The 24404-nt window shown below is 45.4% G+C and overlaps 1 long non-coding RNA gene and 4 other non-coding genes across 6 annotated transcripts in view; all 5 read left to right on the plus strand.

Annotated features, from left to right (window-relative positions):
- LOC144770508 (uncharacterized) overlaps positions 1 to 19731 on the plus strand; it is a 65177-nt gene extending 45446 nt beyond the window's left edge. For both annotated transcript variants that reach the window (XR_013598911.1, XR_013598913.1), the window contains 5 exons: positions 17639 to 17689; positions 18003 to 18076; positions 18561 to 18632; positions 18931 to 18983; positions 19361 to 19731. This is a non-coding gene — a long non-coding RNA (uncharacterized LOC144770508). The remainder of the gene's footprint in view (positions 1 to 17638; positions 17690 to 18002; positions 18077 to 18560; positions 18633 to 18930; positions 18984 to 19360) is intronic.
- LOC144771252 (small nucleolar RNA SNORD50) lies at positions 17742 to 17810 on the plus strand. The gene has a single exon (XR_013599206.1). It is a non-coding gene; the product is annotated as a small nucleolar RNA SNORD50 (small nucleolar RNA).
- Positions 18396 to 18480, plus strand: LOC144771248 (small nucleolar RNA SNORD35). Its single transcript, XR_013599202.1, has one exon. It is a non-coding gene; the product is annotated as a small nucleolar RNA SNORD35 (small nucleolar RNA).
- LOC144771246 (small nucleolar RNA SNORD35) lies at positions 18718 to 18804 on the plus strand. Its single transcript, XR_013599200.1, has one exon. It is a non-coding gene; the product is annotated as a small nucleolar RNA SNORD35 (small nucleolar RNA).
- On the plus strand, positions 19019 to 19099 carry LOC144771229 (small nucleolar RNA Z195/SNORD33/SNORD32 family). The gene has a single exon (XR_013599184.1). It is a non-coding gene; the product is annotated as a small nucleolar RNA Z195/SNORD33/SNORD32 family (small nucleolar RNA).
- Positions 19732 to 24404: the final 4673 nt, after the last annotated feature.

Consider the following 24404-nt stretch of genomic DNA (forward strand, 5'->3'; position numbering starts at 1 on the left):
GGAAGAGCGACGTTTATCACTCGTTCGGAAGGCTCAGGCTCTCATGAAAACTCCGTCTACGACTGTGAGGACCGTGTCTTCTCTACTGGGATCGATGGCCTCTTGCATCTTTCTCACTCCTCACGCACGGCTACAGATGAGACCTCTGCAGGAGTGCTTGGAGGATCAGTGGGACCAGAGGAGAGGTTCTTGGGACGACAGGATACGTCTGTCTCTACATGCTCTTCAGTCTCTGAAGTGGTGGTGCTCGAAGGAGAATCTCCTCAGAGGCGTTCCCTTCCACAAGGACATTCCCGCACAGACCATCGTGACGGATGCGTCTCTCCAAGGTTGGGGGGCGCATTCCGGAGACCTGCAAATTCAAGGGACGTGGTCCCCGACGGAGTCCACGTACCACATCAATTTCCTGGAACTGAGAGCTGTTCACTTGGCACTGAAGGCCTTTCATCCGTCCTTTCAGACCAACTCTCTGCTTGTTCAGACGGACAACACGACAACGATGTATTACCTCAACAAGCAGGGGGGCTCGAGATCGCGCACTCTATCGCAGGAGGCGCAGGCGATCTGGCACTGGCTTCTGGCTCGAGGACTGTCGATAACGGCCACCCATCTGCCAGGTGTGCAGAATGTTCAGGCAGACGAACTGAGCAGAATCGTGCAGGAAAACCACGAATGGGTCATAAACGACGAAGTACTAGGAGAAGTCTTCGCAAGGTGGGGAACTCCAGACGTAGATCTGTTTGCCACCGCCGAAAACAGCAAATGCCGAGGCTTCGCCTCCAGGTACTACCAACCAGGGACGCTGGGGAACGCGTTATGGATCAACTGGTCGAACAGCTTTCTGTACGCTTTTCCACCAATTCCCCTGATTCCGGCGGTTCTCATCAAGCTGTCTCAATCCAGGGCGAGAATGATTCTGATTGCCCCGGAATGGCCCAGACAGTGGTGGTTCACGGACCTGCTTCACCGTTCTCTCCTTCCTCACATGAAGCTGCCGTGCAGGCCGGACCTTCTCACGAAGTTCGGGGGGCGGATGGTGCACCCCAACCTCTCGTCTTTGAGTTTGGCGGCATGGCTCCTGAAATAGTGCAATATGGCCATCTGAATCTCCCAGAGGATTGTATGGGCATACTGAAGGAGGCTAAGCGACCTTCCACTAGGACTTCCTATGCTTACAAGTGGAAGAGGTTTTGCATCTGGTGCAAGTCTAAGAACTATGACCCTACGTCATGCAAGGAAGATGTCATCCTTCCATATCTGCTTCATCTGGCGCAGTCGGGCCTTAATGTCCATTCCATTAAGGTTCATCTGGCTGCTTTGACTGCCTACAGGAAAGGCCCTTCACAGACTTCCTTTTTCCAGATCCCTGTGATCAAAGATTTTTTGGAAGGCTTGAAGAAAGTGTTCCCTCCTGTCAGGCTTCCTTCGCCTTCATGGGACTTGAATGTGGTGCTGTCCAGATTGATGAAGGAGCCTTTTGAACCCATTCATAAGGCTTCGTTGCAGCACCTGTCCTGGAAGGCGGCGTTCCTCGTGGCCATTACATCGGCCCGCAGGGTGAGTGAGATTCAGGCATTGTGTTGCCAGGAACCTTATACTGTATTTCATAATGCTAAAGTTGTTATGCGTACTCACCCTAAGTTTCTTCCCAAGGTTGTTTCTGATTTTCATATCAATCAGACTATCACTTTGCCTACGTTCTTTCAGAATCCTTCATTTCCGGCGGAAAGGTCTTTACATTCCCTGGATGTGCGGAGGGTGCTGAAGTTTTATCTTGATAAGACTAAAGATGTTCGTAGGTCAGACCAATTGTTCATCAATTATGGTTCAGTCAGGACGGGTCTTGCTACCTCTAAACAGTCCATCTCTAGGTGGATTGTGTCCTGCATTCAGTTGTGTTACTGCAAAGCTAATAAGACCTTAGGGGGCAAACCTAAGGCTCATTCCACCAGGGGCAAGGCTGCTACGACAGCTATGCTCCGTAATGTTCCCATTGCAGAGATCTGCAAGGCGGCCACTTGGAAGTCGGTCCATACCTTTGCTAAGCATTACTGCCTGGATTCTGATGCCAGGACAGACGCTCAGGTTGGGCAGGCTTCGCTGCGGAATCTGTTCGCACAGTAGTGGCGTTATTTTACTCTCCACCGCCGCTTGGTGTGGGGATGGGCTTGCCATTCTATTCACTAGATTATGACTATACACAGAGATCCCCTACTACAGAAGGAGTAGTTTCTGTCCTGTAACTCCAGTTCTGTAGTAGGGGTATCTCTGTTATAGTCATAAGCGCCCTCCCGCCTCCCCGGTGGAGTGTTGTTCATGATCATAATGCTACAGGTCTGGCGTTTTCTACGCCTTCGAAAAGAACTGAGGCTAAGTTGGACCTGCTATGCATTCTGGGATACTGAGAGAAGGTTCTGGAAGGTTCCTTAAAGGCACAGTATCCTAATTAAGCCACATAATGGCAGCCTATGGGGCTTGTCTGTCCAGGTTCTTCTCTCTATCATTCCTGAGGGATTTTGCTGTTAAGCAAGGGAAATCTGTACAGGCTTTGCTGTTTTGTGGATTTTATGGTGGAATTTCTAGTTGAAGTACTGGACAGTGTAGCCTTTTTGGCTGCATTATCTGTCTTTAAATTCTCTCTTAAGTGTCTATGCATTTTCTGCATTTTTTGACACTGTAAGAGATTATTTTTGATTGCTCCGGGGTCCACGCACATGGGCGGGACTATTCACTAGATTATGACTATAACAGAGATACCCCTACTACAGAACTGGAGTTACAGGACAGAAACTACTCCTTATGACATATTCTGTTACGTTTACATCACATGTCTATGTATACGCCCTGTTCACGCCTCTTGTTACACCTACTTTCCGCCTTATCTTTCGCGACTGCTACAGGACCCGCCCACTGCTACGCCTATTGTATTGAACATCATGTATTTTGTTTAACTATATATGCTTGTGCACGGTTATTAAAAGTTGCTAGCCATCCCAGATCTTGCCCGTGCAGGTTGTCCTGTTCCTGTCCTTTATGCTGTATTAAACCTGCAAACTCCTACTACCTCGAATCTTGACTCTTATTTATTGAGCTATCTGTTATTGTTATATCTAGTCAAAAATAGAGGTATTATTTATTTATTTACCACATAATGGCGCCCGAATAGGAACTTGCCCTTTCCCCACGCGCCGGTGAAGCCACGCAAGCCCCCTGATCCTCTGCAGCCGTGACGGAACCATACCGTGCACGTGCAGATATTTCTGCTTCAAGTATCAGGCCCACGGAGGAGACGGAGGTTGCGGTCCAGCATCCAGACGAGGCGGTGGAGGAACGCGGCGAGTCCCGACCAGAGCCCAAGCCGAGAGTCCAAGGTCCGAGGTATCCGGAGGCCCACCCGTAACAGAAGTCCGAAGTTCGTCCGTCCGGCGTCGTAGCAGTCCAGTCCAGTCCGAGGCCTTCCGTTCTTGCTGCCCGGTGAGTACCATTGCTGGGGTAGTATCTAGACAGGGTCAATTGCATTGTCTCTGGTCCGTGGGTTTGGGTACGCAGATCCAACACGAAGTGTCCACTTAGGTGGATGCGGGTCCTGACGTGTCTCTTTATGAGACCGGTAAGTTTCGTACTGTTTTAGCAGTGCATCTAGTTTCTGTTCTAGTCCGTTCTGATCTCGAGAAATTCATGTATTCTGTTTTCAGTATTCCAGGTAGTGTTTTGTCCGAACTGTTATCCTAAATGTCATTCATGTATTTCAATGTCGTGGTATGAATGTGTTGTTTAGTAATCATCGTGTTCATTGTGTATTGTATTGTGTCTAGACTCCAGCCCAGTCATGCCATTGTTTTCCAAGTTACGTCAGTTAAAAACTAGAAAAGGTCTGTTAGAAGAAGCAGTTCCTGTCCCGCCTAGGGACAGTCCAGGTCATTTTATGTATCAAAAGCATGGCATAAGTGCCATATTATATCTAGATTTATGGGTGGAGTACACCAAACAGTTAGAAGAAAAGTACAGATGGCCCGTATCGGGTACATGGGATGCCGAGTGCATCATGCGAGTAGAAGAAGTATTATGGAAAAAGAAAGCCAGACAGTCACAGAAAGATGCCATCGAGTTATGGCGCAAAGAATCTCATAAAAGAACCGAAAAAGAAATCAGAAAGTCAGAATTAAGTAGAGAATCCTTAGAAAAAGCCCAAGAAAAGGAACTAATCGAAATAGGTGAACGAGTTAAAACCGAACAGGCAGAGAAATGCCCTTATTAAGGGTATGTACCCTCTTCTTGCCGAGGGCTTGCCAAAAGCAACCCCGGAAGCATCCAGTAATTTTCCGCCACCTTTAGTTCCGACCAATCTGCGTCACAAACCGACCGCAGCTGATATTTTTCTCTCGTCCTATTTGGACGACACAGTCCCAGAATATGCAAATCCTGTTCCACCAGCTCCTGTGAATAATGTAATTCATGGTCTTCCAGCCACCGGGGCACCTGTTGCAGTACCTGTTACGGTACCCCCGGTCCAGCCCGTAGTACAAATTCCCGCCACATCAGTCACTTTGCCAGCACGAAGAGTATCAGTCGACGATTCCAGTATAGGGGCCGCGGGAGGAGGTCCTCCTGGTACCCCGCCGCCAAGTAGACGTTTAGGAGCAGTCGAGTTACATGAACGTGCGTTACAGCGTACGCCTAAATATAAGTCCATTGCAGAAATCAGGCGACTTCTTACTGAATGCTGTTATGATCCAGTCCCATGCGAGGATAGTATGGTTATATATTCCGTACGTATAAGGCAGGTGTCCGAGTATTTGGTCACCCTACCGAATATGAAAGAAGATCTAGACAGAATGTATCGTTTCATTCGTACAGGACAAGATCCAGAAAGTATTGCTGAAGTCATGTCTCTCAGGAAATCTGAGATCCAGTTCATGTTATTAAAGTTTCTGATCAATTGTTTAATTAGGGAACAAGATTCCCCGACTAAAGATCCGAACGAAATGAAAATTTTGACAAAGTGGAGTGATAATATAGCCGAGGGTAAGCACAAGACACTCAATAGTATAGAGAGTATGTACAAGAAAATACGTAAAGAAATAATAAGGTTACACGAACAACGCAAAGAAGCACAAGTAAGCGAGAAAGAAAATGACTCTTCTACTGAAGAGGTAGACGACGAGACTACCGCCAGAATAGCGTATGTAGGTAAATCTAGATTTCCAGACCGACATTTACGCCTAGAACAGAAGAAAGTCTTTCATCTTCCAGCACCAGAACAAGGTTCTCTAGAACAAGTATTTCAAGCTACCGATCAAATTCTGAAATCACGAATCGGTTATAGTGAATTAAGTACTATGCATGAACAAGAACTAGCCCGATCAGCAGTCCGATGGATTACTGATTCTACCACTTTTCCAGACGAAATAGTGGCACAAATGTTTCTGAAATTACCCCCAGCCGAGCAGCGACTGGTGGGTATGTATATGATCCAACACCTCATTACACTGTATGAGGGTCAACATTCTGATCCAGGTCCGTTACATGATATCCTGAACGAGTTACTCCAGTATAGATGGAAAGGTTTAGGTACTGATTTAATTAGTGTCATTCTAGAACAGCGCCATAAATACAGAACGTTTTTGAACCCGCATTTTGTTCATGTCTCACCTCCAGAAAGTAAACCGTTTTACATAGACAGGCAGCATCCGTTACGAGAAGTACACCCAGTTAGGACACCAGATGGTGAAATGCAACGAGTATTTGTTTACACCCCAGTTACCAAGATGGAACTCTTAGAGATGAAGAAATTAATTCCCTGTCACGACAAAGATCCAGCAGGGTTCCACCGAGAATTAAAAGACATGCTCCGTATGGGAGAATACACGTATCCAGATATTATTAAAATGTTAAAAGTCCTGTTGCCCGCAGGGGTATACGAAAAACTCAAGGAAAAAGATTGGAGGTGGGAGAGAAAAAGATCGATTGGACAGCTCTGGAAGCTGAAGATAAGATACGAGTACCAGGTACCGGTCTTGGAGATAAATGTAAAGAATTACCAGAATTATTGATACAAGTTTTGCCTAGATTATTAGCCACTAAAAAGGAAGACTGGGATGCAATCTCAGCCTGTAAACAGAAACAAGACGAAGATACTAGTGATTTTTATTCTAGATTTGAGAAATGTTTTAGCATCAACAGTGGTTTGAAGACGAGTAGTGAGTCATACCCTCATCTTTTTGTTACTAAATTAGTCGAGAATTCAAGTCCACAAGTTAAGAATCGAGTTTTGAAAGTCGAAAGTACCTGGCAAGCTAGTACCCCGTCCCAGATGTTACAGATGCTCCAGTATCACCAGAATAGAATCAGAGAAGAGCAAGAACACGAGAGAAGACGTAGGAAAGACACGAAAATGAAAGTACTAGTTGCACAATCTGTTCCACAAGACAGTCAGAAGAGGGGTCCGAATCAAGCCAGTCATCCTGCAGCTCCCGTTAAAGGGACATGCAATTATTGTAAACAGCCAGGTCATTTTATAAACGAGTGTGCAGTTCTGAAACACAATATAGCCACTGGTAAAACTAAAGAAAGACCACGTCCGCCTAGACAAGAACAAGTTTCACAGACTTCTCAGCCACAGAATGCACAACAGACAGTTCCAGCACCGCAGCCTATCGCTGCAACACAGCATGTTACACAGCAGATGTACCAGTATGCACAGACAGAGTATCCAGAGTATCAAGCGTATTCATGAAACAGCCTAGAGAGGGAGGTAGGCTTGCCTCTCATCGAGATTCCTGTAGATCAAGAAGGTCCCTATGTTCACAGTCAAGTATTAGGGAAAGACAGAAAGTTTGATTGATACAGGGGCAAGTAGGACTACCATTAGTCACGACGAGGTTCCAGGGGCTCCGCTCTCAGGCTCTAGAAATGTTTCCCTTGGATTTTCAGGAAAGCCAATTGTTAACGAGATTTCCAAACCAGTTACTCTAGAAGTAGGTCCATTGTCCCGAACTACTGATCTATTGCTTACGAAGTCCTGTCCAGAAAATTTGTTAGGTATTAAGACACTGAAAGAATTAGGTGCAGTTATTTGTTGTTCCCCAGAGGGAATACGTTTGTTTTTACGTGACTTCAAGGGTCACTATGTTTTGCGTGATTTTGATCCAAGATTGTCTAATGTTCCGCAGCATCTATGGGCGCAAGGACCAACTGATGTTGGTTTTATGCAAATCACACCCCATCGTGTGACTCTCAAGCAAGGTGTAGTGTTACCACGAATCAGACAGTACAGATTGCCACCTGAGGCTGTAGCAGCCTTATCCAAAATTATTGACGAGCTCATTGCTCAAGGAGTAGTTGTAGAAACTGACTCCAATGTATGTAATTCTCCTATCATTCCAGTCATGAAACGTACTGATCTAAATGCACCTCCAGTATATCGATTAGTGATTGATCTTCGAGAACTTAATAAATGTATCATCCCCCAGTATCCAGTAGTCCCAGATATCTCATCTCTATTGACAGCCATTGATTCTGAGGCTACATTTTTCACAGTCATAGACCTCAAAAACGCATTTTTCAGTGTTCCAATTCATCCAGACAGCCAGTACCTTTTCGGTTTTTGTTTAAATGGAAGGAGCTATAAATTCACACGAGCTCCTCAAGGTTTCACAGAAAGTCCTAGCATTTACAGTCAAGCACTTAAGAGACAACTAGACAATATTCACATGCCAACTGACACTGCCCTGCTCCAATATGTCGATGATCTACTGATCACAGCCCGTTCTGAACGTGCTTGCGAGCGAGCGTCACTCACAGTTTTGTACTTCCTAGCCGAGATGGGGCACAAGGTGTCCCCTTCGAAGCTTCAATTCTGTGTCCAGCAAGTGATCTACTTAGGCCACTTGCTGTCCAAGTGGGGTAGGCAGTTGACACCTGACCGTATCCAGTTAATAGCGAGTCTTCCTCAGCCCAAGACCCAGAAGGAGGTACGTGCTTTTATCGGCCTTACTTCCTATTGCAGACAATGGATTCCTCAGTATGCATTTCTAGCTAAACCACTGATACAGTTAACGACACAGGAGGCAGCCGTATCGACTGTTCTCCCTTGGACATCTGAACATACACTTAGTTTCAATGAGTTAAAGAAAGCTTTATGCCAAGCTCCCGTTCTAGCTACACCGAACTACAGTAAGCCTTTTACACTTTTTGTCACAGAACGTGATAGTACTGCATTATCTGTTCTCACACAAGATCAAGCCGGACAATACAAGCCCTGTGCTTATTTTTCGAGTACACTAGATCCAGTAGCCCAGGCTCTGCCTGCGTGCCTCAAGTCAGTTGCAGCCACAGCACTAGCTATCAGACAAAGTGATTCCATAGTATTGGGACACTCCCTGACAGTACAAGTTCCACACTCCGTGGAAGTTCTTTTAAACCGAACACATACCCAGCACTTGACAATTGCACGTTTGACAGGTTATGAACTGACACTGTTCCAGCCACACATAGAAATCAGACGCTGCAACGTTCTAAATCCTGCTACACTGTTACCGTCAGTTACTTCAAATCCTGCCACACATGACTGTGTGGAAGTTGTTAACACTATGACTAAGCCAAGACAAGACCTGACAGATATTCCATTACCAGATCCTGACCTGACACTTTATGTGGATGGTTCATGTATGAGAACGAGTACAGGAGAACTAGTAGCCGCGTATGCAGTGACTACTGACACTGAAGTTATTGAAACACACCGTATTGACACCCTGTCTGCTCAGGCAGCAGAGCTAGTTGCTCTGACACAAGCCTGCATACGTGCCAAGAACCTGAAAGTTAATATTTACACAGATTCACGCTACGCATTCGGAGTCGTACACGACTTCGGAGTGCTCTGGCAGGAGAGAGGTTTCATGACTTCTCATGGAACCAAGATTCAGCATGGTTTCCTTATTCAAGCTCTGTTAGATGCAATACATTTACCGACATCTATCGCTATCATGAAGTGCAAAGCACATACGAAAGTCACTGACATTATTTCCCAAGGTAATGATCTAGCAGATCGAACAGCCAAGCTTACAGCACAGACACCAGACATACCAGTTAACAAGACACCGACATCCACTCTCGAACAGACTACTTGTATGACAGTTAAGGACCCTACTCAGGATGTCATAGATATCCAGTTACATGCTACTCCCGAAGAAATCAAGAAATGGTCCGAACAAGGAGGGGTCCAGACAGACCAGGGATGGGTGACGAAGGGAAAAGCCACATGGTTTCTCCCCGACTCAATGGTTCAAGTCATTATCAATACCGCACATAGTCCTGCACATTTAGGAGAAAAAGCCATGATAGACAGTATCCAGAACATCTGGTTTAACAAGCATTTACGAGCTGCAGCCAAGCAGAAAGTCCGTACTTGTATGATATGTTGTCAATTCAATCCAGGTAAAAGTGTCCCGGTGGAACAAGGTGGGTTCCAACCCCCTGACCACCCTTTTGAAGTCCTCCAGATGGATTATATTCAGATGGAGCGATGTCGAGGTTTCAAGTATGTCCTTGTAGTTGTATGCGCTTTGTCCAGGTGGACAGAAGCATATCCAGTCCCAGATTATACGGCCGCGACCACTGCCAAGCAGCTGGTTCGTGAATTCTTCCCCCGTTATGGACTCCCTAGGGTCGTGTATTCTGATAACGGCCAGCCATTCTCATCTGAACTCATGAAGCATGTTTCCCTTTTACTAGGGTACCAGTGGAAGTTCCATTGTGTACGCCATCCAGAAGCAGCCGGTCTCGTAGAGAGACATAACCAGACCCTAAAAATCCGTATCGCCAAAGTTTGTAAAGAGAAAGGTGTAGACTGGCTAGTAGCTCTGCCAGTTGCCCTATTTTATATGCGCATGATCGCACATTCCAGATCAGGTCTGTCCCCTTATGAGGTCGTATTCGGCCGTCCCCCGAATATGTGGGGTACACCTAGACCCCGAAGTATTACAGATGTTTCCAGTAATATGCTGACAGATTACCTAGCTTCCTTGATGTCTGCCCTACACTCTTGTCGTTCACAGGTTGCTGCCGCATTTCCAGACAATACCGAGGTGAAACCGCATGAAATCGTTCCAGGAAGTCTAGTGCTTGTCCGGAATTTCGATCGTTCAAGTCCGCTGGAGCCTCGCTGGAAGGAGCCGAAGTTAGTCCTTCTAACCACCCGCACAGCCGTGAAGTTGGAAGGCAGGAAAGGCTGGGTGCATCTGTCTCACGTCAAGAAATTTCACGGACCAAGACCTAAAACTTTAAATAACACTTCTACAGATACTATTCTTAAGGACTGTCCCGCCAATGACATTGATTCAAAACCTCCCCTGTTAGAGGAAACTCCGCAGCAGGAGTATAAAAAGATGCTTCGGTCTAGTAAAATAAGTCAGCCAGTTTAATTGTCTAAGTCCTCCCCTAGGTGAAACGGTTAGACAGGTATCTGACATGTATGAAATAGACCCCCATAGTGAGAGAGTTAGTCAAAACTCTATCCGATGTATCGTTTTTCTAAGTTTTATATTGTTTCTCAGCCTGATGGTTACCTGCACGAGTTATGCATTTCATTTATGTTTTCCAATTTCTCATGTAAATAAGTCTTCTAATGCTACAGTAGAGCACACGTTTAGTGATCTGCCTCCTCACGAACTATCCTATCGTCTTGCTATGCGCAACAATACATTTATCCGTATGTTACATTATTCACACCAGACCAGCAATGCCACTAATTGTTGGGTGTGTTGTCGACTCCCCCCTTTCCAGACACCTAAGGGAGTTCTGCCACTCTTTCCTTATCCGTTTTCACATAATGGTTCGTGTGGAGCATGGTCCACGTTAACGTCATCCTCAACTGATATGTCCCTTCTGAACAGTACATGTTTTCCAGACAAGCAAGGTCTTCCCCACAGAACAGGGTTAGATCTAGAAAATGAAGTTTATAATTTGGGTAATTATTCTTCGAATTTCATGGTCCTGAATGTTCAGTCTGATCCTACTCCAGACTTACCTGCTATTTCAGTATTACCAGTCAAAGGCGAATTATGTGTCCGAAATAATGGTTCCGTACATGTAGGACATAGTGATTGTACTACTATTGTCGAGTATAGTGACAGTGGGAAATCTATTTTCAAAGCTTCACGTCATTCTTATTTTGTTTGTGGTCAGACCGCATATGTTCGTCTGCCCCTCAATTGGGAGGGAACCTGTTACATTGCCTTCCTACTGCCACCAGTTTTCCTAGCCCCGTCTGATTATCATAGAAACACACATCTAGTACACATTAGACATAGAAGGAAGATTGAGTCCCCGATTGTCGATCAAACTGAAACTGCTCTAGAACAGTATACAGATTTCAATAAAGGATTCTTTTTCTTTATAGGACCTATCCAGAATAGTAAGTTAATACGTAGATTAACCAGAACCCTTGAAGCAGTAGTGAATGAGACTGCTTCTGCTCTAGGTAACTTAACCGAAGAGCAATCTGCTATGAGATTTGTCGTGCTCCAAAATCGTCTCGTTCTTGACGTCATACTGGCCGATAGAGGAGGAGCATGTAGAGTCATCGGATCTAGTTGCTGCATTTTCATTCCTAATAACGCGCCGTCTGTTTATTCAGCTATAACCAGACTTCATAAAATTGCCCATCAGTTACACCAGAATCCAGGCACCTGGACATGGTCCGGTTGGTTTTGGAGTATTATTTCTGCCTGGGGATGGAAAATATTGTCATTTCTAGGTATTGCAGTAGCGATCATATTCAGTTGCTGCCTCTGTATACAATGTGGCCCTGCGATTTGCGGCATTTGTGCTACCTCTTGTATTCCTAGTCCCAATTCCCGTCCTAGATCCCGTTCCAAGAAAATTCGAGACGAGCAAATGATACTGTATGAAATGATAGATGGTATCATGAATATTGATGTTTCTTGATGGAAACGCAGTGACAAGGAGGGAATGTGGAAAAGTAAATTTTGCCATGTTCTGTGTCCCTACGTGTTCCCCATGTTATGTTATATGTGCACGATTAATATGCATATGTATTCCCCATGATCGATTAAAGACGCAATTACGGCTGTGTCCATCTCTAGTATGCCAGTTCCTAGTTTTCGTGAATACAACGAGCATCAGGCCTATGTAAAGTTATGTTGCCACGTTTTACAGTGTGCACGTTAAATTCATTGAAAAGTCTCCGTTTCTAGGCCTCAAAAGGGCCCGGACTCAGATTCAGCTCCTGTCTCCTGAACCCTCTCCGAGGAGCGATACAGCCCCCACCTGTATCCCTGACCCTTCACTTACTTCCTGCCTCACAGTGCCCGGCTCGGCCTGGCTCTGCCTGCCAGTCTGCCAAGAGTATGTTATGATTTTAGTTATCAGTCCAGCCCTCCTTCTCTGCATTCCTAAGCTACTGAATCGCATCAATAGTTTCAGTCATCGTCTAGCCTTTACGTCTCCATGTAAGAGAAATACTGTATTAATGATCATTTAATATTCCTCAACACACACTACATGTAGAATAATGCATGCACCAGTCTTAGTGTCTGTTAGCCTTTGCCCTGATAACTTTTGGATTCCATCAACATGTTCTCTAAACATCAGATACTAGATAGTGTTTAGGTACATGTCGCTCTGACTCTCCAGACTTCAGTCTCTCCTTCTAGCGCAGAAGTCATAGCCCCCAGCTTCTCCTAGTAACACGTCATTGTCAGTTTGCGCGCACCACTAGGTTAGAGGTCCCGGCTCCTTAGGTAGCCCCCTCCATGTTTCCGCCCCATTTATGACATATTCTGTTACGTTTACATCACATGTCTATGTATACGCCCTGTTCACGCCTCTTGTTACACCTACTTTCCGCCTTATCTTTCGCGACTGCTACAGGCCCCGCCCACTGCTACGCCTATTGTATTGAACATCATGTATTTTGTTTAACTATATATGCTTGTGCACGGTTATTAAAAGTTGCTAGCCATCCCAGATCTTGCCCGTGCAGGTTGTCCTGTTCCTGTCCTTTATGCTGTATTAAACCTGCAAACTCCTACTACCTCGAATCTTGACTCTTATTTATTGAGCTATCTGTTATTGTTATATCTAGTCAAAAATAGAGGTATTATTTATTTATTTACCACAGGACAGCAAGCTGTCAGAAAGCATTCAATGACCTAAAGCAGGCCATGTGCACAGCACCTATCCTAAAGAGTCCAGACTACTCCAAGCCATTCATTGTCCAAACAGATGCTTCTGAGTTGGGTGTGGGAGCTGTTCTGTCTCAGCTGAATTTTGATGGTAATGATCAGCCTATTGCTTTCATTAGTAGGAGGCTGACCCCCAGAGAGAAAAATTGGTCAGCTATTGAGAGGGAGGCCTTTGCTGTGGTCTGGGCCCTGAAGAAGCTGAGGGCCTACTTGTTTGGCACTCACTTCACCATTCAGACAGACCATAAGCCCCTCTTGTGGCTAAATCAGATGAAGGGTGAAAACCCCAAACTGCTTAGGTGGTCCATTTCCCTACAGGGGATGGATTTTACAGTGGAGCATAGACCTGGTACTGATCACAGCAATGCTGATGGGCTCTCCAGATATTTCCACTTAGAGCAAGAAGACTCACCTGGTCAAGGTTAGTTTATTGTCCCAAAGTTTGGGGGGGGGGTCATGTAGGAGAGTAGGGTCTGCAATCCTATGATCACCCAGATTTTTGCTTTTTGCTGCACTGGTTTACGACTTTCCCTGGCTGTGGGCCTGCTAATCAGACCCACAGCCTAGCTGTTCTCTCTATCCAAATTGTACTCAGGTACTGAATTGGCACTGGGCCCTCTCCAAGTCCCTGTACCCAGGGCTGAGGTGTACCCAGAAGTCTCCCAGGGGCTGAAGCATGTATTATGCCACCCCTGGGCTGACTAACTAAACTGACACAACTGGCTGCACGACAGCTGGGGCAAGGTGGTGTACTCACCCTTTGCTCAACACACACTACATGTAGAATAATGCATGCACCAGTCTTAGTGTCTGTTAGCCTTTGCCCTGATAACTTTTGGATTCCATCAACATGTTCTCTAAACATCAGATACTAGATAGTGTTTAGGTACATGTCGCTCTGACTCTCCAGACTTCAGTCTCTCCTTCTAGCGCAGAAGTCATAGCCCCCAGCTTCTCCTAGTAACACGTCATTGTCAGTTTGCGCGCACCACTAGGTTAGAGGTCCCGGCTCCTTAGGTAGCCCCCTCCATGCTAATCAGACCCACAGCCTAGCTGTTCTCTCTATCCAAATTGTACTCAGGTACTGAATTGGCACTGGGCCCTCTCCAAGTCCCTGTACCCAGGGCTGAGGTGTACCCAGAAGTCTCCCAGGGGCTGAAGCATGTATTATGCCACCCCTGGGCTGACTAACTAAACTGACACAACTGGCTGCACGACAGCTGGGGCAAGGTGGTGTACTTTAGATATAGTATACCTATATCTAACCCTAAAAATGGACACACAGATCTCCTATCAGTCACTCCTATGGCAGGCCTTAACAATCCTGAAGGCAGAGTGCTTGGAATCGTGTGAGATGGTGCTCTGGCATGAGCTGAGCCTGTCTGCAGCTTTCGGGATCTATCCCTTAGCCGTTTCCATGATATCGCATACCATATACTCTTAAGTGCATTATAATCCTCGCGGTTAAATGCCAACTCTGGTATCGCTTTATCAAAACATGTCGAGTAAGGTGTCATACGAATTGGAATACTAACCCCTCGCCAATTCTGGCGACGGGGTTAGCATTCCACCCTTCTAGAGGGACACGACATGTATGTAACCCCTAACCCCGGTTAAAGTCAAACAGAGCCTCAGCTCCACAAAATGGATGCTGCCACCGAGACACAAGTCTGCCCTCCTGCTGCTGGGAGTCCTCCCAGAGCAGGAGATAAGGACAAAGGGTTTCCTGCCAGGGGCGGTGCCAGCACCGTCCCAGACAGGATTTTGTGTATTGTAGGTAGGCAGGGCTTCAGAGGAAGGTGACTGCACGTGGCACCCCGGTGCTCACTGTGCATAGGCTGGCTTGAACCAGTTCCAGGGACACTCCAGACCCTGTGCTGGGGAAAAGCCCGCCAAGGAAGTGGGTGTAACCACCCCCCTCCTGGTCCCACCCATAGGGCAGGACTTAGTCGCGTGCCAGCCCCCTTTTCCCAGATAAAGGTAGGGACTGGCCCCCTTCCAAATCAGATCATCTTTGAATCCTGAAACTACTTTCTACGAAAGGAACTCAAGACTTCTTCCTAAGATTTCTCCCTTGTGGCTAAGGAGTAGTCACCCTGCATCCGCAGGCACCATCGCAAGAACACTGCGGTCTGCTGCAAGTCCTTCCTCCGGAATCCGACTGCCCAGCTCGACGAGAACCGGCTTCCCATGCACCTCTGACCTCTACCCACCTCTACAGCCCAGCTGAGAACCGTGGGTGCGACGAGACCTCGAGGGACCGGCCATCTGCAAGACTGCACGACTTCTGCACAGCAAGCCCGCCGAGTAATTTCCTGGTGAGTGCTTTGGAGTCCGAGAAGCCCCAACCCTGAGCAGCTCCAGCACCGAAGAGCAGCCCCCCAGCATCTCCACGATCGGCGTGGGGCCCTTCTGCTTTTTGCTGCTCACCGCGTTGTTTGGCTACTAGCCCGCTGGCTTGTGGCCTCCTGAACGACGCCCGACGACATCACTGCTGCTGGTCTGGTTGCTCCAGACTGGCCCTTGCTCCCTCCCCAAAGAGGAGCACCCTGGACCCTCCTGGTCCACTCAAGACGCCATTTTGAGTCCACCGCGTGGGCTTGAATTAGCCAAGGCTTGTTGCCCAATCCTGGGTAACTTCGACGCCGACAGCTTCATCCATCGTGGGACAGCTCGCCTCTCCACCCTGGTCGCCGACAACGCCTCCTGGTCCGTGAGATCTGCAGAGCCAGCGTCGCCCACTCACCTAGTCGAGGTGACTACCATCCGGTGCCCTCCTGGTGCCCACTGACTACTGGCTAGTAGTCACGAACTTGGTCCCCTCTGCTTTCAGGTGTCATCCATCTTCCAGATCCAGGCTTGGATCAACTCGAACTATCTTCACTGGTCGCCTGCCAGCATCTTTCTTCCAGGCTCCTGGTCCGGTAACGAGGATTCCCGACGTCTTTTGAGACCTATGCAGCTGCAGCCCCTGGGCTAGGTAACTTCGGCATTTCGGTGCCCCCGCATAGCCTCACTATCCAAGGGTCAGGATCCACTGTCGTTTTCTCCCTACCAGGTCGGGTTCGCCCGTGAACACTAACTTTGCCTTTACTAGCTCCCATAGACTTTGTCCCGCATCCCGCGTGAGAGTGCACACTCTGCACCCGAGTCCCCTAGGTCTCCTAGAAGTAATCTAACGATTCCATAGTCAAGTCCTAGCGATTCCAAAGCCTATTAGTACTGTACTTACCTGCTAGTAATTTCGCATTCCACTTTTAGAGTATATGGTTTTTCGTGCCCCTCGGGCATTTGTATATACTGTGCTAACTTAAGTATTTTCGTAAGAGTTTTGTTGTGTGCCTAGCACCCTGTCCTCATAAAGAGTACAGGGTTGTTGTGATTCTAATAAATACACTGTTTATTTTCATAACACTTGTGTGGTGTCCTTTCACTGGGTGTTCAAGGGGTAATGTGATGGTAAAACAGCTGGCTTAACACGCCCTCTAGAGTCTTAGCCTTAGACTGCTCGTATCCATGCTACTAGGATAGCTGGTCTATAAGGTTGACTTACAACCAATCATCAATAAGGGTTGTTTGGACTGATATATAGTGATCACTAGAATAGTGAGCACTGCACATCAGGCCAACTTCTCACAAATATAAATTCTAACAAGCCATACTTTTAGCGGCCCCTGTTTAAAAGGGACCTACCTTAAATACGCTAGAATAAAGTATCTACCTGTGGATGTAGTCTTATGGAAACACTAGGGGCCTCAATACTTTTGCAGCGTGGGAGCAGGGCTGCTACCGCACTTAAAACAGACCACCTGTCAGATGACGAATTTTGTCTCTGAAGGGCCTCATTTTAGCTTTCTAACTGCAGTACCTTAAAATTGGCACCACAATGGGAATGTTAAAGCATGTTTCTGCTCAGACAAATGCACAATGGTCTGCATTTTGGTCATGCAGAACACGGAGGTAGATGCAGACGGAGGGGGCCCATCAAGCATCCCATAACCGCCAGGAGGCCCTGTGTGGCCCACATTGTTTCCTCGCTGTCACTTTTCATGGCAGTCACACTGCCATGTAAAGTGTGGCAGTGAGGAAACTTGTCATATGCTGCAGCCTCATGACTGCTACGCCATTGCCATGAATCTCTCTTCCAGGGCAGTCTGAAGACTGTCCTGTGATTAGACTGACAGATTCGTACATACCAAAATGTAATCCACTTAACTAAAGTATTTCACCTATGACCCCATAGAAAACCTACATATTGTGCTCTATGGTACCTTTACAGGGGATTGTATGTATTCGCAATCTAAATTATGCAAAACTATGATTAAGTGCTAAAATGTGTCTGCATTGGTTTTGCTGATCTGAGTAACTGGCCTTCCTCTGCACGTGTCATCTGCTGGCAGGAGCTGATGTTTAATGCCCCTTTATTCTTGCAGTGCTACATGTCCAGGATGTTCCCAAGGAGCCCTGTTCTGCAGCTCACACAGGTACAAACTGTTTCCTCGTGTCTCTTGATACAGTCCCCATCCCCCGCAAGCAGACCAGTGATGAGTCTATCCCGAACCAGAGACTAGTGATGACAACCTCTATGGATCTGACTGCTGAGGTCTGCCCCTTGCTCGGGAGGTAGCTGGGGTGTAGGCTAATGCTTTGAACTGCTCAGCCATTGCATCAGCTGTTTGCGTTAACCGGGCTGGCGGCTGCTCCAGTGCTCATTTTAGACACATGGATAGTATTTATTTAAAGGGGCAAAAATGGGAAATGCTGCAATTTGATTTTTTTGTGCATTTTTTGATTTAGGTTTTCGTCATCAAAGCTGAGGAGCATCAACGTGCAGCCACCATTCTGCCCCTCTGAGGCTGGCCTGTTGGAAGGTAAATGTGAGGGGATACTTGGCTTGTTTCTGTAGGTGCCGAACACTCACAACTTTAAGGGTTCATAGCTGTTGACACGAATGTGCTGCACTGGGTCGTAATAAGCCAGTTTACCTGAGTGGTTCCCAATTGGCTACCAAGACCATAGCTTTTCAATGTCAATATTCAAAGCTTATCAGTGTCTACATCAGACTTCCAACTGCGTGAGACTAAATATTCTTGCTGGTGTGTATATATTTGCAATTTAGATAGTCTTATTTTTCTTAGCAGAGTTTAGGTGTTTTGGCTCTGTTCTTGGAGGTGTATTCAGACCTGAAGCGGCATATGATGCTTTTCTCACGATGGTCTTCTAAGCTTCCCGGAGCTTTGACGATAATGCCCAAGGGCTTTACTGATGCTGGCTTCTGCATGTGGTTAAACTGTACTATTCAGAGATTTGATGGGTGATTCAAAGTATTAAGGCATGCTGTGCTTGCACTCGTAGGTATCTGGTCCGGGGAAGGTGTTGACTGAAGAAGAGCCATCCTAGACCATAGGGGAATCGCTGCTCTTGGAGGTAAGACTGCATAAGCCATAATGTCCTCTACAATGCAGCTGGATGAACCCAATTAATCCTGCGGTAATGAGATTGATTGTATTTGGGCAGATGATGTCTTTCTCACGATGGTCTTCCTAGTTCCTAAAGGAGCTCTGACGATGGTGCCATATGGCTTTGCTGATGCCTGTTCATCCAGTGGGTCTTGGGTTCATGTGCTGAAGCTTGGTTGGGTGGCTCCACTGGAGCCGAGCTCTTCTGTGAAGATCATTTAGTTTGATGCTTATTACTCATAACATGCGATTTCACTTCCATGCAGTTTATTTTGAACAATGAAACCATCGAACGTTCTGCCAAGAACCAGTTTTTGTGGTAAGTTCCTTTTTTTATCATTTCTGTTCAGATTGGAGGTCGGTGATGTGGCAAACGTCTTAATTCGAGTCTCTCGACCATGAGATGCCTGTACATGCACTACCATCTGAGACCTCCACCCTTTGAAGCTGTCTTACAATGTATGGTGCTTGTCATGTCCCTCCACCCCCTGCTGTGTAATGGGCTCACATTGTGGCTTAATGGGCTGAAATCTGCAGTGCGTCTGGTCAAGCGTTACTGAGATTGACCATTTAAGGAAGTTTATATTTAGTGCTTAACATTGTGGTCTGGTGGTTAGCTGGCTCTAAAAGTAGGTTTTTCTTTGGGCATGAAGCTGGTTTTCCCCAAACCTACTTTTTTTGTGTTCTCTTTTCTAGGCACCAGAAGGAGTCGGACTCTTGAATCTGCAGAAGAGCCATCGATAATAATCTGCTAAACAACATGGGCGCTTAATTGTCGTTTCACTTCAGTATTATCTGGGGCTATACTAAAGTAACCTGGGACCCCCTGGGCTGAGTCCGGCTCATGGGGAGGTGTTTGATCTCCATTAACTTCACACGTTTGCATTCTGCTGGCCAGTGAAGTGTAGGTATGCAATGTACCCACGCTGGTTATGACACCCCCTCATTTGGAAGGCTGGCACATTCTAGTGTATATTTGGGGGATGTTTTATCAGGTTGGACAGTATTGATCGGAGAATTAAAATGGTTGTTTCCTTCCTGTAAAACAAAGCTTTATTTGACCACTCCATTTCTACATCATTAAAGCAAACTGAAATTGCCATGAAAGTGTTCACATAGTAGCTCTCGAGTTCCTGAATGTTTTAATAGTTTGCAACCCTGAATGTTGCATCTCTCCCAGTGTGTGATGTACTCTGCTATTCTTTGAACACATAAGGTAGCCTCTCATAGCTGGAAGCCTGGATTACTTATTTGGGAACTGGGTTTTTATAGTCAATGGCCACCGTCCTTAATAAAGGACTTAAGCTTTATTCAGTTATGTTCCCCCCTGCAGCAGGCCATTGGGAAGTGGATTCAGTGTCTGGCTGGGATTTTTCTCTTATGGACTTGCTTTGGGTTGTGGGGGGGTCCCAAAGACCACTGGACAGGTAGCAATGATACAAGCTTTGTATTCAATTGGAGCTTTATCCCGGTGAGTCTGAACTGATTTGAAGAGAATAAAGTAGGTATGGCTTAACTTGTTAGAAGCACTGGAGTCCAAGGGCCCTGCATTCCATACTAGCATAGATGTCAGCTTTCCAGATGCTAATTATTTATTTTGAGAGTTTTATATAGCGCAAACACTATCTTTGCAGATATCAGAGCGCTTTACAACAAGGGGGTAGTAAAAACAAGAGAGCAATTAACAAGCTTTTGAGCGACAGATAGTTGAGGTAGTAAATGGGTAGTAAAAATAAGGTAGATAAAAGAGGGAGCATAAACAATCAGTTAAACAATAATACAAATAGTCAATCTGATAAACGAGTATTACAAATAGTCAGCAGTCTCCAAGTTTCAAAGTTAGGTACATGTTCAGGTGAATTTAGCCATGAGGATAGCTTTCACTTAAAGAATGTAGTGGAGGTGAGAAGTCTGGTTTCTGGAGGGAGTGAGTTCCAGATCCTGGGTGCCATTCCTGAGAAGGAGTGCTTATATGTTTTTTCCTTCCGGAATCTACGAGGTTTCAGAAGGAGATTCTTAGAATTTCTAGTGGATCTTGAGCCACCAGAAATTGTCACCTTCTGAGTAAGGTAACCGGGTGAGCTGTGGTGTATAGCCCTTTGAGTCTTGCATGCAATTTTCAGATGTATTCTGGCCTCAAAAGGCAGCCAGTTCAAGGATTTTAGGTCAGGGTAAATATGTGGTTTTTTTGATCCAGTGATAAGTATCGCTGCAGCGTTCAAAGAGGCTCTCGGGGGTGCAGTTGTAGATAGGGGGAGTCCGCAGAGTGCGATGCTACCGTAGTCTAAGCGTGGCATGACTAGGGCTTGTACTGCAGTTTGGAAGTCCTTGACTGGGAGGAAGGGTTTAAGTTTCCTCAGGGTATTGATTTGGAAATTAGCTCCCTTAGTTGCGTTGCTGATATGCAGTTGCATGTTGAGATTGGTGTCAATTGTTATGCCTAAAGATTTCGCTGAGTCCACGATGGTAGGTTAGACATTGAGTGCAGTTAGGTGCTTAAGCCAGGTTTGAGAGGTGGAGCTTTTCGCAGGAGGTGAGATCAGAAGGAACTCAGTTTTCAGGGCATTGAGTTTGAGGTGATTATCGGCAAGCCATGATTGTGTGTTTCTGAGCGTTGAGTTAAGAAGTTTGATATTGGGGGATTGTAATTTCAGGTATAGTTGGGTGTCTGCGTACATGTGAAAGTGTACATTAGATGCTTGTAGCAGGGTGGTGAGAGGTTCCATGACCAGGTTGAACAATGTTGGAGAGAGGGAAGATCCTTGTGGGACACCTCGTGTTACAGGCACTGGTGGAGACATCAGGTTGTTGCTCTTGAATTTGAGACCGATTATGTAGGAAGGAAGTGAACCATTTGAGAACTGTCCCAGATAGGCCCATTCTGGTATTTAACAGCTCGAGTAAGTTCTCTTGTTTGACTGTCAAATGCTGAGGACAGATCAAGAAGGATGAGGAGGCAGGTATCGTTTTGATCAAGGATTTGGAGGGCGGCGTCAATTATGTGTGTAATAGCAGTCTCGGTACTGTGCCCTGCTCGGAAGCCTGATTAAGCGTCGAGGTCAAACTGTTCAATGTGTTTCGTTAGTTGGAGTTGTACGCATTTTTCCAACAGTTTGGCAAGGGTGGGAATGTTGGTAATAGGACGGTAATTGAAGTCAGAAGGGTCAGCTGTTGGTTTCTTGAGTATAGGTGTAACTTGTCCAACTTTGAGGGAGTCGGGGATGTGACCTTGCTGAAGTGAGCTATTGATAATTTTGGTCCATAGTGGGAGGAGTATTGGGATGAAGTCCTTTACAGCGTGAAGGGGGTCTGTGAGGTGATTGGAAGGTTTCAATGTGGTGAGCAGTTTGTTAATTGGATCTTCAGAGTAGGTATCAAAGGATGGTTCGGTGGGTGTTATGCTGTGGGGGTTGGAGTAAAGGTTTACATCATTGAGGAGATCTTTCCTTATGTTATCAGTCTTTAGATTGAAGAAAGCAGAGAAGTCCTCACAGGATGGTATATCGCACATTACTTGGTCAGTCTAGTTAAGACTGACTTCCAAAACTGGTCCACACAACCTTGCATATATGCAGCAGGGACAACGGTCCGTATGAGGTGAATTAGATGTTCTCGGACCAGAATTTTCCCTTTGGGTACAATTTTTTTCAGACGGTAATGCTTTCCATAGACTGCTGCCCTACCATTGTTAACCTGATCCTGCATTTAATTCTTGTTAACCTGATCTTGCATTTTTTCTTGTATGCCAGGAAAAGGAAACCAGATTGATATCAGGTTGGACATGTGTATTGAATACAGCAAAATGTACCTTTACTTGACAATTTACAGCCCCTCAACTGAACATTACAGTTGTCACTCACCTAATTGCGCTTAGTGACACTTAGAACGCAATAGCCCTGAGTCCATACAATTAGAAACGGAATGCACCACTATCTCGGATCAAACTGCTGTTAAAAATGCCCTCCTTTTGACTAATCAGTGTTGTAAAGCCATGCATCGTAGAAAAACCTACTTATGGGGAGGGGGTGTTCAGCAAAACCCTTAATATTCTATTCAATTAAAACTAGCCTAATTTTATTCAGGTCCAACCTGAACACATTTAGGTAAAATACCCATTGACTTTGGATACCTACAGACTAATGGGCGCTCACAATAACTGTATCTAGGTTAATGTATGAGTTCACAATTTGTGGTGGTGCTTCCAGGAAAGGATGCGGATCCAAAATCCACTAAGTTTCACCTAGGCGAAACCAACCAATAAGTCTACTCTCCGAGCACTCACAATACAAGAAATTAAGTTATATCAATATAATGTGTTATAATGCATCTCAATTGGCATTTGTCACTCTCCCGATATCTTGAATCAGAATGTCCAAAATCCACAGTTCAAAGTTCATTCGTTTTTAGTTTCGAATCAAAGTTCATTCATATCAAAGTTCGTCCGTTTTTATTTTCGTATTCTTCCAAATAACATGGATTTTCAATACAGCAGCCACAGTAGCCAACACGTGTTTCGTTGTGTAGTTATACAACACTTTAGCCTTCCTCAGGGCTGTAACCAAATAAACAATTCTCATAAGTCATCATGACTCCCACATGGCCATAAATGTTGTACCAATAGTGTGAAATACTATAGACACACTCAATAGAAAGTATACTATAGACACACTCAATAGAAAGTAATAAGTCATAGGTCTTAGTGAAGAATATGAAAGGATAGTTATACCACACCCAACTCACATTGCACTCCTAACACGTGAGAGGATGTAGTCGAGCACCATGGTTAAAGTAACACCAAGAGCAACTTGCCTGAATACATGCAGTATACTATTTTGTATTCACCTATATTATCCTGATTCACTCTGATGTAATCATCATCTCATACTCGATCCATCTTTAGATCTGAAATCATAAACACCTAATTAAATCCATTCTTATAAGCCTCATCTCTGTCAGATATATAGTGGCATACCAAACTGGTAGCAACCACTCTTCAGCAACCCTCATCACAACAATTCAGTGTATGTATAGTATACCATAAATCGTTATCAAAATTAAATCTGTTAAAACGTGTTGCCATAAGTTGCATATCCTTAACCTCTGTGTATCCGATCCCAAGACAGTAAATATTATCCACTTCGTTATTCTCTTGTTCCGTGTTACTATCCACTTCGTTATTTTCTTGTTCCGTGTGTCTCTCCACTTATAAATTACTGAAACCAAAGGATATATATCACCCTATCTTAAGTCCGTATCATGTATAACTGAATTATCCAAAGTTTCAGTACACTCACCCGTAGCGCTCGCTTTCCCATTAAGTATACGACCAGATCCTATATCCACAAATCACTTTCTGAAATTCAGAAATAAACGCCTATGAAGAGGACTAAATTGTAGGAGCACAGCGTTGTTAAACGAACAAACGTAGTACCTGTTCCACGGTTAGTGTGTATCTTCACTAGATGTTTGGCGTGCTGCACAAGTTCCATCTTGAAATGTCTATTTATTCCCTCAAACTGCGGGCGCCATCTTGTGTACTACAAACGTCTCAGTTCTTCATATATCCTTAACCATTTTACTCGCAACTAATCATCAAAATCTAAGTACAAAATAAATGAACTAATTATAAAACAATATTTATATACTATGAGTCTTATCCTATATAACACCCCAATATCGTGAAATCCAATTACAATTGCCTACTATTTACCAATCTTCTTATACAGTATCTTCTGGTCTC

This window comes from Lissotriton helveticus, chromosome 7 (assembly GCF_964261635.1).
Source record: "Lissotriton helveticus chromosome 7, aLisHel1.1, whole genome shotgun sequence".
Lineage (NCBI taxonomy): Eukaryota > Metazoa > Chordata > Amphibia > Caudata > Salamandridae > Lissotriton > Lissotriton helveticus.